Source organism: Serinus canaria, chromosome W (assembly GCF_022539315.1).
Source record: "Serinus canaria isolate serCan28SL12 chromosome W, serCan2020, whole genome shotgun sequence".
Classification (NCBI taxonomy): domain Eukaryota; kingdom Metazoa; phylum Chordata; class Aves; order Passeriformes; family Fringillidae; genus Serinus; species Serinus canaria.
Genome location: NC_066342.1, coordinates 15,935,095 through 15,948,500, shown reverse-complemented (window position 1 = coordinate 15,948,500; position 13,406 = coordinate 15,935,095). Strand labels below are relative to the sequence as shown.

The 13,406-nt window shown below is 43.7% G+C and overlaps 1 protein-coding gene and 1 pseudogene across 2 annotated transcripts in view; both read left to right on the top strand.

Moving 5' to 3' along the window:
- Window positions 1-13,406, top strand: part of LOC127060968 (uncharacterized) — a 1,003,595-nt gene that overhangs the window by 473,446 nt on the left and 516,743 nt on the right. The window lies entirely within an intron of this gene.
- LOC103824956 (transmembrane protein 161B-like) overlaps window positions 129-13,406 on the top strand; it is a 72,419-nt pseudogene continuing 59,141 nt past the window's right edge.

The following is a 13,406-nucleotide window of genomic DNA, read 5'->3' as shown; positions in this document are numbered from 1 at the left end:
CTTCTCCGGCTGCAGCTTCCTTCAGTGCATATCCACCTGCTGCATTTAGGGGTTCTCCATGGGCTGCAATGTGAATACGTGCTATGTTGTGAACCTCCATAGGCTGCAGGGCAACAACCTGCTTCACCATGGTCTTTACCACTGGGTAAAGCAGTATCTCTGCTATGGTGCCTGAAGCATCTCTTCCCCCTCCTCTTCCACTGACCTTGGTGTCTGCAGGATTGTTTCTTTCATTTTTATTTTTTTCCTCACTTCTCTCACACAGTTGCTGTGCAGTTTTTTTACCCTTTCTTAAATATGCTATCACAGAGATGCTACCAGCATCAGTGCTTGGCTCAGCCTTGGGCAGTAGTGGGTCCATTTTGGATCTGGTTGGAACTGGCTCTGGCTGATGTAGGGGCAGTTTCTGGTGTCTTCTCACAGAGGCCACCCCTGCAGACACCCCCCCCCCCCCACCACACACACCCCCCTACTGTCAAAACGTCCCCATATAAACCCAATGTAAAAATATTTTTCTATGCTACATTTCAATACCTTTAATTTATAAATATCTGTGCGTTTGTAATCTGTACTGTTCATTTCTTCTTCTTTCTAGTAAGTCTTGAAGATATCACTGTGGTGTTTTTTAGGACAGGAATGTAGATGTTAAGATCTGGTTCTTATAAGAAAAAAGACTGGTTATAGTTATGGTTATTTCATAACAGCTGTTACAGACTTTTTAAAGTTACTTTTCTTTTTAGAAGAGTAGTTATCCTTAGTAAAATCATTTAGAACATGATTCTCATAAGTAATTGTAATGACAGTGACCTTTCTCCAAAATAGGTACAGTCTTTGCTGTAGTTGATGACAACTTTAAAAATGGGTGTTTTAAGAAACACAATTGCTTTCACTTGAACGGCGTGTTGATAGTTGCAAACCTTTCTAATTATGAGCATGTGCCTTTTATACTGGAGACAGTTGAAGTTTAGCTGTAATTGATCAGCTGAGACAGTGTTGGTACTTCTAACACAAAGGTATTTTTGTTAGGTGCTGCAAAATACATGGCTTAATGTGTGTAAGTACGTGTTTTTATATATAGTTTTACTTGTAAAAACCACACTGAATTGCTCATACTGACATTGTTTTACTTGAGTTGCTTTTTTCCTCAGTTTACAATGGTATCAGCATCCTACTGAAGAAGATCTAAGACTTTTTGCTGGGAAACATAGAAGCAAGAGCAAAAACGATAGGTAAAAACTTGTTTTAAGTGTTTTGGTTTGGTTTTTTGATTCATATAAGTACTTTACTGGCAAACCTCTGACTTTGCCTGAGTCTAAATCTTCTTGCATATAATTGGCCTGCTTACTTTGATTACCACAGCTCTGTACTGAACTGTGTTTTTTTGGCCTAACAGAGTGCTTAACATGCCCAAATTGTACAGAACTGGGTAATTCCCAGTCCTTAAAAGTTATCTGTGACATTGCTAGTTTGATGGCAAAAAAATTCTTGAGGGATCTATTCAAAGACTGAGGAGAGGAATTCTTATATGCAACTAAAGCTCTTCAGCTGGAAGTAAGATGAGAAAGATTTGAGTATATTAGCTGAATGCAGGATTACTGTGAGCAGCTGTGAAAAGGGTAAACGTGCTCCTAGGATATATTGGGCGAGGTGTTTTGTCATGGGCAAAAGGAAAGCTTCAGACAAAGCTTATTAGAGAAGCCTTCCTTTTGAGTCATGAGGTTCAAAAAGGATCCCCTCGCTTTCTGAACTACTCCTCAGAGAGGAGCCTGCATGCAGCTGGATCCAATCCTAGACTGCAGACTTAGTCAACAGTTTATGTCTAAAGGATTGTATAGGTGTAATTGAGCCTTTACACAACTTTGTCCCACAGGATTAAGGATGATAAACCAAATATATTTATATAAGTATGTGTAGTGGGTTGAGCACTGGCCAAATGCCAGTGCACTCACTAAAACTATTTACTCATTTTCTTTTGCGAGATAAGGATTAGGAGAAAAGCAAAGCAGGTTCAAAATGAAAGAGTATAAAGAAAGCCTTATTAAGAAAACTAAAAGGAGAATAATAAAAATCAGAATAAGCCTTCAGAATACTTTTCCTCTCCTACTGACAACATAAAGAGACAAAACCTAGTATTTTCAGTCAGTTTACCACCTCTAAAATAATCTTTCTTCAGTTCAGTTAGGGAGAGGAGTTTTTCCTGCCATGACATGGAGACTTTTCCACAAGAAACAGTTCTCTTGTGGCTTTAATGTCACAGTGAATGAGCTGCCTGGGAGAAGGAAATCTGATTGCTATGTGAAAGTCCCTCCCCTCCTTCCCTCAACTTACAGCTTTCCCCACAACTGTTTTCGAGGGCTCAATCTTTGGCTAATGGGGTACACTTTTAAGGATGAGCTGTTCAGAAGCAAAGGTTCTCTTAATCTATCTCTGAGATCATCTTGATCTCTGGGAACAGAGGTCTTCTTCTTCCATGGGGGCAAAGGTTTTTAACCACTCTTATCTCTCTCTGTTCAAGCTTGTAATTGGATCACAGCTGCTTCAACATCTGCTTGCCTCAGCACAAGTGTCTTTGCTCATGTCTACAGTTTGAAAGCTCCATCCCACCAATGCTTTTTATGAATTACAGGGATATTCTAGTGTATCATAGTCCATCACTATGGCCTTACAAAAGAATTTCAGCTCAAGACTAAGGCATCTCCTCATTCCCCTCCCATCTGGGATTTGACTGTTTCTTCACAGACCTCTGTGTCTCCATGTTGTTTTCTTTACGTATCTTCACCCTTTCCTTTTCTCTGACTTGAGAGAGGATTGATGTCTGTAAGTTTCATCTGTGCGCTGAAAGAGTTAATATCTCACCCAGGCCTGTGGATGGTCTTGTAATTTCTTCCCAGCAGCGGAGGAGAATTTGCAGTATAGGATTTCAGGCTGCACTGGGGGGCACTGTGCCAAGATCTCAGGGGCTGGGCCACAATGGTGGTGGCTGCTCGGACTGCATGGCTGTTTCCTGGCTCCTGCTGCGTTCAATTCCAGCTGTGGGGGCTGCAGAGCCACCTCTGTTTCTAGCCCCATGATCTCCTGCGGCACCAGCAGGATGGCCCAGCGGCTGGCAGCCAGAGTAGGGCCCAGCTCAGCTCCACCCAAAGCCGAGTGAAGCCAGTCTGGCCCACCGGCCATGGTTGGATCTCGGCAGTGGCAGAATCTCAGCTGATCCATGCTGTGGGCCAACCTGGCAAGGCTGCATAGAGGAGCGGGGCCTGGCCCGGCTAGCGCTGGTGGAGCACACAGGCTCCCAGTTACCTGTTGAAAAGCTGGAAGCAAGAGAGTTTTTCCTGGAGTTTGTTAGTTTTTAAATGTGATTTCACAGAGGCACGCTCAGCTTTTTTAAACTAGTTTAACAGGATGTCAGTATTCAAAACTAGCCAGCTGATTTGTTCTGTTGGGTCCAGAGGAAGCTGTTAGCAGCTCCTCACAGAGAATTACTTCCGTAGCTGATGGATTTCTCCTTAACTAATTACCAAGCTATGTTAAACCATGACAGTATGATAAATAATTTATTTAAATTGATGATGATAATGATCAAACTAAAACATCATAATCAGACGTATTTACTATGAAGCATAGGTAGCTATAACTACTAGTGTAATGCACTATTTACTGAAGCAATATTGAAACAATTATATTAAAGCTAGCAAAATAATTATGAAGTAGAGACTGATGTTACTTACCCATACCAACGACCATGGGCAAATCTCTTTTGCTCAGCCTCAAGGAGTAACTTTGAGGGGTGTCTGTTGCAGCATATGCCACAGCATACATCACAGTTGAGACAGCCACGATACACAGAATATCATCATACAACTTCAGAAAGCTTCAACCCATAGAGAGTAACACCATACCACATCAGAAGGTTTCAGGTGTCTGTCCATACAGAGTAACATATCACTTCAGAAGGCTACAAGCATCTGCCCTTCTTGTTATTTAGCCCAACCTTTTATACCCCTTATTATTCATGCATTGCACTTGTGTGCCTTCTGTTCCCTTTCGTGATTGGTCAGTACACTTCGGCACTCCATTGATATAGTGGTCTCCTGGAGCCAGGTCTTATGAGCTCTTGGAGATCTATATCACACCTGAGATAGCTCAGCTACCTCAGATGGCATAAAATCAGCAGGATGGCTTCTGAGGTAGTGTTGGAAACAGAAAAGTTTTAATAAAAGGCAAAATAACAAAGCTCTTTACAGAGAAAACCTGAGCCAGACGCAAGAGGCTCTTGCTCCTGGTAAAACACCTCACAAAAGCGATTAGTTCCTTTGTTCTCTTCTTTTTCTAGTCAATTGCTTAGGCAGGACTTTTTGACTTCTGTCCAATTAGCTATCCTTAAGTTTGAGGTGAAGTCCCCAAGGTCCTATGAGGTGTCTTTTTACCTAATTGAGGAGAGAAACTTCTGGGCTTTTTTCCTTTTTAAGGAGACAAAGGATAATTTGGTCACTCCGTCAACGGGGGCACAGTCCTACAACTCACCCTTTCTATATATCTAAAAGGGAAAAACGAGAAAGGAACAGGATCTGAAAAGGTCTCACCCTTGTTGACAATTTGTAGTTATGCTAATAATTTTTAAATTTGGTTCTAATTTTTATTGCTTGTGAATTATTCTTCTATCTTAACTTTGGTGCAGTGTTTTCCCAGGCAAGCCTCAAATTTCTGGCTATATTTGATTTGAACATATACAACTTTAAAGCATTTTTAGAGGTAGGTTAATAACATTTTTGACACAATAACAATAACTTAGAGAACTTTTTCAGTGCAAAACTTTTTTAAACAATTTTAACTAGCGCAAACTTAGAAAAAACAGTCTCTGCTTCCAGCTGTCACTCAGTTTGTGCATTCTTCTTCTGGAGTCTTCTGCTGCTCTTGGATTAGCTGTACCTGTGGCTTGACATTCTTTGCAAGGACCCATCAAAGACCTGTATTTGTAGAAATGCACACAAACCTCCCCCTGCAAGTCACAAGAGGATGGGGTCCTGAAATTTGTCCTGTCTCTGGATCCTTTATGAAGACTGGTGGCCTTTCCTTGAGCTTCGCTTGACTGGTATTGCTGAAATGTCTGAAAATCCATGGTACCTGCTCCATAGAAAAATTATTTAAGAAATTAAATACATAAATAGCTGTAGTCAGCCTCTCTACTGTAGACAGCACTTCTGTCCCTCCCTTTTGCCTTTCAAGGATCATTTTCAGAGATCTGTGTGCTCTTTCTACAATAGATTGGCCTGTGGAAGAATGTGGAATACGTGTGGTGTGCTTGATACCCCAGGTTTTGAAAAACCATTGCAGTTTGTTAGAAACGTAGGCTGGTCTGTTGTCTGTTTTGGCATCTTGAGGAATGCCTAGGGATGCAAATGCTTGTAAGAAAATAAATGTTGAATTACATATCTACTTTTCTCTCCTTGATGTGCGGAAGCAAAAATTACTCCTGAGAATGCATCTATTGATGTGTGTATATGTTTGAACCGTGCAAATGACTGATTTTGAGTTATGTCAGTTTGCCATATCTGCAGGCTATTTAAGCCTTGAGGGTTAACCCCTGTTGCTATTGCTGGTATGGGTAATTTTTGGCAATCTGGACATGATTGAACAATTGCTTTTGCCTGATTCTGAGAGATGTTAAACATTCTTACCAAGGCAGGTGCATTTTGATAATAGAAGGCATGGCTCATTCTAGCTTGTTCAATAACATTAGGAAGTGTATTCTGGATTGGCATGGATAACAAATTGGCCATGGCATTGCCTTCTGCTAGGAAACCTGGGAGCGCAGATGTTGTATTGCACTAAATAGTTTATTGAGTTGTTGTTGCACTGGTGATGGGCAATTTCTACTGAGCATGTTGGGTAAAGTAGATGGGTTTTGCCCCTCCCTCATCACGTGGTCTCCCCCTCACACACCCCCCCCCCCCGTTATACACACCTGGTCTGTCCCATAGGTAATTTGCCCCTCCCCAATGGCATCCCATTGGGTCTGGTTCTCTCTCCCCCGCCCCCATCCCCTAGGGTATAAAACCTCCTGTGTGAGAGTTCCAAGCCCTCTTTACTACCTGGGTGACCCATCACCTGTGTCCTGCACCAAGCCAATAAACAGGATACTTGCACCCACGTGGAGAAGAGCGCCTCTCGTCTTTTACTTTCATCTATGCGGGTCCGTGTGGGCTAGAGTCTTAAGCTAGCCAGATTGGACTCATATAAGGCCCAGGAAAACCACGGATTACCGCAGGCAGAATGTGAACGAATGTGCATTATGAAGTAAGGTTCTTGCTGAATAGAAAGAAGGAAGATTAATTTTCTGAGCACCTCTTTTAGCAGAGACCCATCGGCTCTCTCCACTACACCTGCAACATAGAATAAATTCGTTACTAAATTAAAAGGAAACATGAATTTTGAAAAGGCCCGTACGACTGCCTTTAATTCTATTATTTGTGAAGAACCGTCTACTTTCTCAATATCTGATTCCCATTCTTTTGTCTCTGTATTTTGCCAAGCAATCACAGATTCTTTTGACTTCCCAGAACTGTCTGTAAGAAGCGTGATTGCATCTAGGGGTGCATGACTTCTTAAGGGCTTATGAATTAATTTTAAAGATGAATTTAGTAGTTCATGTTTGGGACAATTGACTGAAATTTTTCCTGTAAAATTTTCTAAGGCAAATTGCATAATCTCTGAATTTTGAATTAACTGTTCCAAATAGATGGATGTGACAGGCAGAAAGATTTCTGCAAAATCCTTTCCTCAAAGGGAAACCATTTGGGATCTAGCCTTTATAATCAATTGCAATATAATTTCAGGGCAAGTTGTTATAGTTTTACCCAGCTGACGAGATAGGAAAACCCATTCTAAGATTATCAGGTGGTGCTTCTTCTCTAGATCCCACTGGAATATTAGACCGTGAAGCTGTGGACTCTCCCCTAAAACTGCAAACAAAAAAGACAAGTTAGGATTATATCGATGAGCCTGGCGTGATTGGATGGCTCGCATCACTTTAGATAAAGCATTTTGGACTTTGTTGAATTCTCGTGGTGAGTTTAAAGCTGTGTCTCCCTTCAATAGATTGGACAGAGGGGCTAAGTCCTGATTTGAAATGCCTAGTAGTGGACGAAGCCAGTTCAGAGTCCCTACCAGCTGCTGTACTTCATTCAGTGTTTTTGGATTTTTCTTTAGTGGGAGTGGTTGTGGAGTTACAGTTTGTTCTGTGATTCTGCACCCTAAATATTTCCAGGGAAGAAGTGTCTGTATTTTCTCCTTTGCTATTGTGAGTCCTGCTTTCTCCACTGCTGAGATGACCTGATCTGACATGCTATTCCTGTGGTCAAAGAGGGCAATTTAAGAGACAATGTCCAAAACTACGAAGGAGGCCACCTCCAAAAAACAGTAGATACAGAGGTCTTTGTCAAAATACTAACAATTTTCACCCAGCACAGGGTTGTCCTTGCCATCTTCTGGGAAACTTGCAGCCGAGCATGGCTCAGTGGCATGCCATGACACAAGAACCACTGTACCAATAGCCAGAGACCACCACAGGCCACCAAGCACAGAACTGCAGCAGATCTTTGCAGGACTACTGAGCACAATGTCCTCAGAGTCACAGAGCAGCACATCCCTCATCACTTGGACCAGGCACATCAGCCTCGAGCGGCCTCAACTCACCTGTGTCCTGAAGCACCTCAGGAAAGCCATCACCGTCGTTGGCCTGATAGATACTGGAGCTGATATCACTCTGATATTGAAATCAAAATGGCCACAGGACTGGACAATTGTACCCACGCTGGACCAACTGGCAGGTATTGGTGGTCACTGTGAAAGCTTCTGTAGCTTACACTCTTTCACATTTGAGGGACCCAAAGGTCGTGTTGCCACCACAAAACCATTTATAGTCGGAGCTGATATAGTTCTTTGGGGAAGAGACATTCTCTCCCAATGGGGTCTGAGAATAGAAACTGATTTTTAGCAAAGGCTGTTGATGGACATAACACACTAAAACTCACATGGACATCCAATACACCTGTCTGTGTCAACCAATGGCCCTTACCAGAAGAGAAACTTGCTGTGTTAGAGCAGTTGGTACAGGAACAGTTAAACAAAGGTCACCAAACTCCAAGTACCAGCCCCTGGAACACTCCAATTTTCATAATTAAAAAGCCAAACAGTGTAGCCATGATATTTTCTGAAAAATCCTTTCCTTAGGATTTTTTCTCCTGAGAAGCTGAGAGGCCTCAGAAACAAAATGTAAACAATGATTATCTGCTTCTGTGGAATGCAACAGGTGGATCTGTGATTGGTCTCATGTGGTTGTTTCTAATTAATGGCCAATCACAGCCCAGCTGGCTCAGACTGTCTTGGTCAGTCACAAGCCTTTGTTATCATTTTTTTTCTATTCTTAGCTAGCCTTCTAATGAAATCCTTTCTTCTATTCTTTTAGTATAGTTTTTAATATAATATATATCATAAAATAATAAATCAAGCCTTCTAAAACATGGAGTCAACAGTCTCATCTCTTCCCTCTTCTTGGGACCCCTGCGAACACTGTCACAGCCTATGACATCCCTATTCCTCCTCTGTGCCCATCTCTGATGATTTTCAGATCTTTTACCTGCTTAGGACAATTTCTCCTATAATGTCCTTCACCCCTACAGTAAAAACAGACATTTCTAGAATTCTCCTGAGACTTGGTTTGTATTTAGGTTCTATTCTTTTCCTTTCCCCTGTCTCTACAACCTTCATATCTAGGAGTAGTGCCTGTGTGTTTTTGATTTTTCTGGAAATTGTTTTCTTACCTGGTGGCTGCCATAAGTTTTGCTTTCTGTTTAGCTTTTTCTTCATCTCTCCAGACATAAACTTTCTGAGCTTCCTTTAATAAATCATCTAATGATCTATTATGGCAATCCTCAATTTTTTCTATTTTTTTTTCTAATATCTGGCCAAGCAAGTAGCAAAGTTAATCCTTAACAAAGCTTTTCCCACATCAGTTTCAGGGTCTTTCCCGGAATATTGTTTCATATTTGTCCTAAGTATGTCTAACAATTCAGTTGGAGTTTCTTCTTTCCCCTGCTGTGCCTCAAAAGCCTTTTTAGCATTTTGCCCTTGGGGTGCTGCCTCTCTTATTCCCTTGATTATTAAATTACGATATTCATTAATTTGTTTCCTCCCCTCCTCATTATTTTGACCCCACTCAGGAGGTGCAGTTGACATTTTGTCCTCTCCAGGGAGCCTCTGAGGATTATCTTTTTCCCAAGCTTTTATTCCAGCTGCTCTGATTAATTGCCTTTCTTCCTGAGAAAATATTATTTTCATTATAGACTGCATCTCTTCCCAAGTATAAATGTTCAGACCTAAAATCTGGTCTAATTGTTCAGCTGTGCCTATGGGATCCTCCAAAATCCCTTTGATTTCCTTTTTAAAATTTCTTACCTCAGAAGAAGTCAAAGGGGCATTTACAAACCTCGTTCCACCCCCTCCCATGGGAACCTCTCTTAGCAGAAATAGACCAATCCCTTCATCTAGCTCTTTTCCTTTTTTATCCTCTATAGCCTTTCTCCCGTGTTTTGAGAAAGAATTTGGAGAGGGCTGCCTTTAACTGAGCTGCCAGTGTTTTGATAAGGTGCTTTCTCTAGAGAGAGATAGTTTCCCTGAACAGCCGGAGCTGTGGTTACCAAGGGAATGGGACTCAGGGCAGGACGGGAGGTGAGGGGAGGATATCCTGCCAAGGCTTGGTCCTCCAAGGGCGAAGTGTGGGCGTGGTCTGCTGCTGGAACTGCCAGAGGAGGGAGTTCTTCTGGGGGACACCAGACAGGAGCACAGACAGCCTGCTGAGTCAGCAGCGGCACCCAGCGCCTCTGGCATAGGCAGGGCAGCTGGGGATTGGGCAGTGGGAGAAGCAGTCGGGGATGGGAAGGCTGGTGAAATAAATAGGGCAGGAGATCTTTCTCCTTTTAAATGCCTTTATTAAAAGTGATCAGCTCAGGAGGGGAGAACCAATGGGTCCACAGTCACGCCACCGCTGCTGCCAGGAGTGGCACGGAGGAGGAGGAAAGTGCAGCTTTGTCCACTAGGAGGCAGAGCTGAGGGTTCCGTCCTCATGAGAGCACTAGGGATACCCCTTGTTCACAGCTGATGTCCTCCCTGGCTAGGGCGAGGGGCAAAAAAGGTTCTCAGCATCTCTGCAGGCTCTGGACTTTGTTCCTCATGTCTAGACATCACTTCAATCTCCTAATTCTGTGTTGGCTCGTTGCTTTTGGGGTCCTTTTAATAAGTGTGGTGTGGGTCCTCTCTCGTTGCATTCTGGGTCTGAGGTTATTTGCATGTCCTCCAATGTCCCCTCCTTTCACTGTCTAAGAAGGGCCATCCACCTGGCCACAGGCAGGGTGGTACTGACAAAAAGGGGAATTCCTAACTATAGAGAGTTAACGACCGACTCTTAAAAGGTGATCACAACATGAAGCTAACAAAGAACTCTGCTCTGCCAGAACTGGCTCAACTTGTAACTCCACAACCTTTAAAAAAAAATGGGTAACCCTTTTTTTATTCATAACAGCTGTGACTCCTGGCGTGGTTGGGGCGGTGGTTATAGGCCATGCGGCAGGAGGGACCCCAGGCATCGCTGTTAGGGCAGCCACGGACCAGGTGGCTGGGACTGGGGCAGACAGATTTACCGGCAGGGCCGGGGTTGGGGTTTGGGCAGGGATCAGCGGAGCTGCTGCAGGCAGCGAGCCCACACTTGGGACAGGGACCGGGGCAGGCAGAGCTGCCGCAAGCAGCGAGCCCGCACTTGGGATGGGGATAAGCGGGGCTGAAGCAGGTGCCGAGCTGGGACTCAAGACAGGTGCTGGGACTAGGACAGGCACTGGGGCTGGGACAGGCAGAGTTGAGGCAGGCGGCAAGCTGGGACCCGGGACAGGTGGCTCTGCCATGAATGGAGAAGGCAAGATCTGCAAAGGATCCTACTCTTTTTCTTTTTTTTTTTTTTTCTTTTGTTCCCTTTCCTTTCTCCTTTTTCTTTTCTTGTTTTGTCTCGTAGGTTTCTGATAAAGATTTTTATTCTCCTAAAATCTCCTGTCCAACATATGGCATATTCTCTTTCTTCTAGATTAAACAGTTCCTTTGAATTTGGAGACATTTAGAGCCTGACAAATCCAATTTTCAGAAGAGCCGTATCTAGGCCAATAAACGTGATCAGATCTTATTTCCTTTGTTGGCCATTCGAGCTCACAGAATTGTATCATCTTTACCTTGTCCTTTTTTCTTGTACAAGGGTTTTATTCCCATTTGGCTAACATAACTCCCAGAGGGCTAGCTATCTTGGGGTATTTCCATTGGTGATTTTTTACTCCTTTTTTTCTTTCCTCTATCCACCTTACTGGATTTCTGTCCCATTTTTCAATATCTTATCTATTCGTCCCCTGCCTCTGTTTTTCATTTTTCTCTAATAACCTAAATACCACTTTCTTTCAACTACACACACACAAAAAAATAAAAAACCTTTTTCTCACACTACTTTTCAATACAATACACCTCCCTCCAAGGAGATATAGTGAAGCTTAAAATAAACAATCTACATTACACATATTTTCATTCGCCTACTTTCACACACTTTTATTTCTCATTCTTTTCCACACATTCTTTCACACCCTGTGGATCCCTGTCGCCAGAGACTCGCAAGTCCCTGTGCCCCCCCCCCTCCCCCCCCCCGCCTTGGGGTTGGCCTCAGGGTTTCAGTATCTCCAGGCCTCCTGGAAGGGCCCTGACTCTGGTGACCTCCGGTGCCAGTTCACCTGTGAGGCTGTTTGCGTGTCACTATTTAGCCACAGCCCTCTCCACAAGCCCAGGAGAACAATTGCCTGTTTGCAGGTCACATACACCTTTTTCCACAGCCCCCCCTTTCCCACCCGCCCGGGAAGGTGAGGCTGATTTTGTGTGTGACTCACTCTCACACACAACAATATAACAATAGGTACCTTTTACTTTCAGAACACCTATTACAAGTTTATGTGTAACTGGCCAGTCCCGGTGCTATTAGATATCCCTCAACCCAGCTGTGTTGTCCAACCCCAGATGCTCTTGGGCATTTTTATCCCTGAATCCAGTTGTGTTGTCCAACCCCAGATGCTCTTGGGCATTTTTATCCCTGAATCCAGTTGTGTTGTTAAACCCCAGATGCTCTTGGGCATATCCTCAATCAGGCAGAATTTTGCTCAACCCTTGATGCTCTTGGAATGCTAATCCCGCAACCCAGTAGGTTTTAATTCTGAATGCTTTCAGGCACTCTTATCCCTCAATTCAGCAGAATTTTTAGGGGCCCCTTCCACACTTTTTCTTTAATTTTTCCCAGTGGATTATGCCAGGAAAACCCTCGGCTTCCACTCTCCAAGGGGTCCCACCCCTTCCCAGAGACCCAGCCCCAGTTTCCCCAGGGAAGGATTCTCTCACTATTTTTTATCACTCGCTTCATCTCTTTACTGGCCGTTTTTCTTGTGAAAAGACGAAAATGCAGCATGGGAGACTCCGCACTCACGTAGCAGGTCTGGGATAACCAGCCCGCCTCTCATTCACACACATTCATCCTCCCCCTTATCCGCCCTGTCCAAACTTACCTATCCTTTGTCCTTGGGTCTTTGTTCTTTGTGTGCACTTTAGTCTTAGGGGCCAATTACGGCGCAGCTTTAGGGAATCCTTTCCCTTCTCTTTGTTTTATTTCCTCCTTTTGTCCATCAGTTGTAACCTGCGTCTGTCGGTCACAGTAGAAGGAACAGAGCGAGGCTGCCTCATCGGGCAGGACGCACCTTCCTCACCCTGACTCTCCTAGCCACCAGCAGCGAGGTGTTAGTAACCATGCTCTGCTACCATAATTATGAAAAACACCAATAACTTGTTTTTAAAATTTTAAAAGTTTAATAGTAATAAAATGGTTATAAAATTAGTAATATAATTAGAGTAGTAAAAATTTGGACAATTAGGATTAGGACAATACGAGACAATAGAAACAAAGAGTTACAGACAGTCCGGGCACCTTTTCTGGGCAAAATAAGCCTGAAAAAGGCCACATGTTTGTGGGAGAATTAGGGATCTTGCGGGCGGAAGATCTCGGGCTGTACGGGTAGTTGGGAAGCCCCCTCCTCACCCTGCAGTCTGACCATTGCTCCATACCGGGCCACTCCCAGCCGGACATGAGTCAGGGAAGTGACACAGGCTACCCAAGCCATAAGTACCCCTGAGACCCTGCAATAAACGCCATTTTGCTATCCACCACGTTGGTGTCTGTAGCATTGGACCGAGTGACCCTGTCGAGTTTGGGTCACTGTGCCGGTGTCCGGAACCAGGCCACCACGCCGAAGCTGCAACATTCTGGTGCTGAAACCCAGGAACCA